This window comes from Otolemur garnettii, unplaced genomic scaffold (assembly GCF_000181295.1).
Source record: "Otolemur garnettii isolate 467f Iridium unplaced genomic scaffold, OtoGar3 scaffold00018, whole genome shotgun sequence".
In the NCBI taxonomy this organism is placed as follows: domain Eukaryota; kingdom Metazoa; phylum Chordata; class Mammalia; order Primates; family Galagidae; genus Otolemur; species Otolemur garnettii.
Window position 1 is genome coordinate 4,586,307 of NW_003852413.1, and position 5,716 is coordinate 4,592,022.

Below are 5,716 nucleotides of genomic sequence, written 5' to 3' on the forward strand. Positions count from 1 at the left end.
CCAATTCCTCAGCCGCATGCATCGCCATCTAAGCCTGAGAGGCGAGCTGTGTGCTCAGCAAACACATAAGCAGGTCCTCCAAAAGCTCCACCAAGCACCCAAAGCCAATCCCTCTGCCACTGTCTGGAAGTTCCCCCTTGTTCTCTTTCCCACCCCTTTGCTCCGACACATCATCAACCTTCCGACATCTGCTTCCTCCCCAGGCTAACCTCAGCACTGCAGAATCTCTGCAGAATTTCACACACAAAAAAAGGGTGAAGAAGTAAGCCTTTTCCCCTGGAACTCTTCAGCAATTCGGAACTGGGTAAGCATGTTCCTACCTCCAACCTAATCCCACAGACTCATGGGACGGTGACTTAAAACATCCAGGCTTCCAAAAATAAAAATAATCTTTCCCTGTACTTACATCTTATCTCTCCAGCTCAGCTATAAGCTCCTTAAGGGGAGGTGCTCAGAAACCAGCAGGGACAGCCAGGGTAAGAGCTGGAGGGAGCATGGCGGCTGGCGTCCTGCAGAGTGGCCTGGCCTTTGTGTAGGGCTCACTGGGGTACAGACCCATGTTCTGTACAGAATCCGCTCACTCCTGGAGCAGCGGGCACTCACTGTGCACTGGCTGCTGTGTTTACAATGGCAAATTCCCCTGTCCTTGTGCTGGTAGAGTCTGGGAGGAAACACTCTCACAAAGATTAATATTTGTTAATATAAATAATAATTACCAGTGAGCAGTAGGGGTGGGACGGAGAAGGCAGAGACCACACCGGTGACCCAGCCTGAGGAGTTCCAGGGAAAGCTGGCCTGGGGAAGCCACATGTGAGCTCACAGCAGAAGACAGAGCCTTTTTCAATTAACAAAGAATAGGAAGCCTTTTGGAAAATTTTTCCTTGGTGTCCAGGGTTTATGCAAATGAACCCAGCCCAGAAAGAGGAATTCTAATTGGTCCCAGCAGGTGCTTTCCTGGGCAGGTCAGCCTGCAGTTGGGCACCTGTGTGCACAGGGTCCCTGAGGCCGGGCACTGGCTGTCAAACCTACTCTCCTCAAATCCTAGAGATCATCACCTCAAATTCACATTGAGCCTCATTTTCCTTTCCTCTCAAACTAACTCCCCCTGACAGGCAAGTCTTTAGAGAAAGCAAAAAAGATTCCAGTCTTGGCTTGGCCAAGAACAGCTGAGAAACCAGGAGAGGGGCAGGCAGAACAGAGCACAGCAAGGTGGACTGTGACCAGCAGGGCATTGGGGAAGGCTGGGCCCCAGGATCCTTGGGTCCCTGCTAATGTGGGTTGGGCTCTGATGGTCCCTCTAGAGCAGGGAATTCACTTGCCGCATCCTCACCAGAGTCCACCAGGGCAGCAAAGGGGGAAGGACTGTGTCCTGCTACACAGGTTTCCTGAGTGTTACAAGGTGTCACACCTGGGCTCATCTGGAGGAGCAGGGGGTGCCACACAGAAGATGGTTTGCACTTAGGGCATGCGAAAGGGCAGCAGTGAGGCAGGGAGAAAATCAGCCAGGTGCAATCAGACTGGAGGGAGCCACTGGGAGTGAGGCACAGCGCAAGGCAAAGCCAGCCTGGTGCTCTGGGGAAACCAGAACACAGAATACACAGCAGGAAGGGGCAAGAGAGGGGCCACAACGCAGGGAAATAAAGCCAAGTGAGGGAGACAGGCTGTACCCTAAGGCAAAGGAGAGCCTCAGAGGGTTTCCCATAGAGGAGGAGACCTAGCACAAATCAGGTGCTTGTCAAATGCTACTGAAGGAGTTCGCAGGAGTGTGAAAGAGAACTGAATCCCTCCTTCACGGTAGCACAGGCTGCCAGGAAGCGTGTTCTCCTGGGTGTGCTCTAAATCCAGTCTGACGTGTAGTGCCCAGAGTGCACAGCACTGACCTCATTAGTTATAGGTCAAAGTTTCTGCCCCAAGATGTCATACAAATGTGACAGGTTGTGCTTTCCAAAAATGGTCGCAGCAATATTTCTAGACCCACCTGCTCTTCCAAACCTTGCTACTCCTCCAACAGGAGTGGAGTCTCCCAAAGTTTAATCACATCTGTCATCTGGGCCTTTTAGAACATGTGCTCTGGGGCCCCTGGGCCACCATGTAGGAAGTCTGACCCCCTGAGACAACCACATGGGACAGGCCACATGTGAATACCACCAGGGTCAGCAGCAGTCCCAGCAGAGCCCAGCCTCTCAGACACCAAGGCAAGGTGCCAGGTGTGTAAGTGAAGTCATTTTGACCTTCTAGACCAGCCCATATGCCAGTCAAATACCATGGGGTATCTCCCATTGAAAACACAGGGAACAGAAGAACCACCCAGCCAAGCACTGCCTATCTTGCAATATAATAAAATGGCTGTTGCTTTAAATCTGAAGGACAAGGAGGAGGAAAGGAAGAGGAAGAGGAAGGAGAAGAGTCATCATATTGGCCTGCCCATGAGTCTGGGCAGGTCTTTGTGATTGGCTTAACAAATAAAATGTGTCAGAAGCAATACCGTGGAACCTGTGTAGCTGGGACACAAAACTTCAAGATATAACTTCCACCTTGTGCTCTCTCTCTCCTTCTCTCCAACCATCCTTGGAACCAAGCCATCACATTGTGAGAAAGTTCAAGCCACAGAGAGGAAGCATGTGGGTGTTCTGGCCAGTAGCTCAGGGCCCAGGCGACAGCCTGCGGGAACTATCAGACTTGTGGGCGAACAAACTGAGATGATTCCAGCTCCCACCTTTGAGCCGAGGGGAGCAAAGAAAATCTGTCTCTACTGAGCCCAGGAACAAAATAAACATTATTGTGGTTTAAAACCATAAAATGCAGGGGTGTTACAGAGTGCTAGATGACCAGAACAATACTTCTGACCAATCTCAAGTTGGTCTGTCTGATGGCACAAGATATATTACACCTTTACCATCAAAATTCATTAACTCTAATACTTCTTATTCTAAATTTCTACCTTTTCTTTGTCTGAATTACAGTTATCTAAGTAATTTAATGGTATACCCAAGATGACAGAAAATCTATTTTTAATTAAAACTGTCTTTAAATATATCTGTTATGGCTGGACACAGTGGCTCACATTGTAATCTAGCACTCTGGGAGGCCAAGGATTGCTTGACCTCACGAGTTTGAGCAAGAGGAAGATCCCGTCTCTAAAAATAGCCAAGTGTTGTGGTGGGCATCTGCCGTGGGAGGTGCTACTTGGGAGGTGGAAGCAAGCAAACCACTTGAGGCTCGGCCCCTATAGCTCAGCAGCTACGACCTCAGCCATACACCGGAGCTGGCAGGTTCAAACCTAGCCCAGGTCTGCTAAACAACAATGACAATGACAACCAAAAAATAGCCAGGCATTGTAGTCCCAGTTACTTGGGAGGCCGAGACAAGAGAATCACGTAAGCCCAAGAGTTTGAGGTTGCTGTGAGCTGTGACATCACAGCACTCTATGGAGGGCAACATAATGAGACTCTGTCTCAAAAAAAAAAAAAAATTAGCATAACACCTATTTGCATACACAGAACTAATATTCCAATAACAAAATTAATTTACCTGTTTTAGCCCCTGCCCAGTACATTTGAGACATTTAGTCGTCACTGTCAGTACTGGAAAATAATCTGGCAGTATTTCTTCAGAAATGTTCAGTAACCAGCTGCCCTTCCCTGCATTGTTCCAACAACCATGCACCAAACCTTCAGTAAGGAAATGCTTGGGCTTCCTGTAGAGCTGGTGTCCTCAAACTATGGCCCGCGGGCCACATGCAGCCCACCTGGGACATTTATCTGGCCTGCTGGGTGTTTTTGCTGCTGCTGCCTGTCCTGCTTAGCAGCCAACTCGTCCTGGGGCCCGCAGTCCAGCCCTCCAATGGTCTGAGGGATGGTGAACTGGCCCCCTGTTTAAAAAGTTCGAGGACCCCTGCTGTAAAGGGTTGCCGTGGTGATAAGCATCTCTGCCCCATATCTAAACCCACAGTTCATGCGTTCGGTCATGTGACTTTCCACCTAGGCAGTATCTCTGTCTGTTTTCTGTGTCCTCGACATCTTAATATGCATTCCAGATCTCTCCCAATCATCAGGCCAACCTGCTTCTGAACTTGGCCTTTGTCCTCTCACCCCACAGACACACCTAGAGCAACAACAGACGTTCTCCTTGAGAAGCATCCCCAAGGGCCCAATGAGACGTCTACGTCAACAATAGCCTATGTTTGAACCAGGAAAAAAAAAACAAAACACATTCAGCTGGGAATTAATAAATTCCAGGCTTTCATAGTAAAGGCTATGTGCTAAAAATCATACCCTAGAACTAAGTTCAAAGATGAACCCTAACAAAGAATAAAACCACAACTGGCAGGACCCAAAGTAATTGAAATGTGCAACAGAAGAAAACTCAACATGCTTTAAAGTAAAATGACGTGAGCCAGACTCCCTGCATCATGTCCTCCAAGATGCCCAACACACAATCAACTATTACCAGACACGTGAGAAACACAAGTGGGACCCACGTCAAAGGGGGAACACAGAAATAATTACACAAGACCTGCGATGATGCATTTGCTGGCATTAGCACAGGTTTTTAATGCAGTTATTATGAATATGTTCAAGGACTGGGGGGAAAGTTGGCATAATGAGCTAAATAAGGAGAATCTCATTGAAGAAAAATAAACTATAAAAGAGGACCAAGGTGAAATTCCATAAATTAAAAGTTCAAATACCTGAAATATAATTCACTGGGTATACTTTACAGATGGTGGAACGCTGTAGGAGAGAGGGCTAGTGAACTTGAAAACAGGCTGATAGAAATCGCTCTACCTGAAAGAGAGAGAAAAGAATTATTTAATGAAAATGAATAGAGAATTGATGACATCTGGGACAAAATTAGTAGAGTTCTAGGGAGAGAGGAGAAAGAAAATGGAGCAAAAGAAATACTTCCAGATATAATGACCAAAAATTCCCAAATTTTGGTAAAAGAACATTAATTTACAGATCCCAGGATCTCAGCAAACCTCCAGCTATATAAATATAAAGAGACCCCCACATAGTCAAACTGCTCCGCAAAGTGGTGGACATGGGTAAACAGAAGAGAATATCTTTCTATTCTTCTATTCATTTCTTTAAAAGATAACTGTCTCAAGCAAAAACAACATTGCATTGTGCAAATTGTTACACATATAGGTAGATAAACAATACAACAATAGCATGAGGGGTGTGGAGGAGAAATGGAATTTGACTGTTTTAAGTTTTTCATTTTAGAAGAACAATGCTACGCCCGGAGTGATGGCTCACCTGTGATCCTAGCACTTTGCGGGGGCCAAAGCAGGAGGATCACTTGAGCCCAGAAGTTTGAGACCAGCCTGGGCAAGGGCAAGACTCTGCCTCTACAAAAATAGAAAAAAAATATTAACCAGGCTTGGTTGACACCTGGTGGTGGACACCTGTAGTCCCAGCTACTCACAGTCTGAGGCAGGAGGATTTCACCAGCCCAGAAGTTCAAGGTTACAGTATGCTATGATTGGGCCACTGTACTCCAGTCTGGGTAACATAGCAAGATTCTGTCTCAAAAAAAAAAATGCTATTTAGCTTGAGTAGACTATGATGAGTTAAGGATGCATCTTTCCAATTCTCCAACTCTCCAGACACCAACTGGGTGTCCAATGATTCAACAGAAACTCTTCAGAGTCAGTGCAGACCCCACAGGTTAAGGCCTCAGTCCCAGACTGATCCCACTTCCAATGCCAATT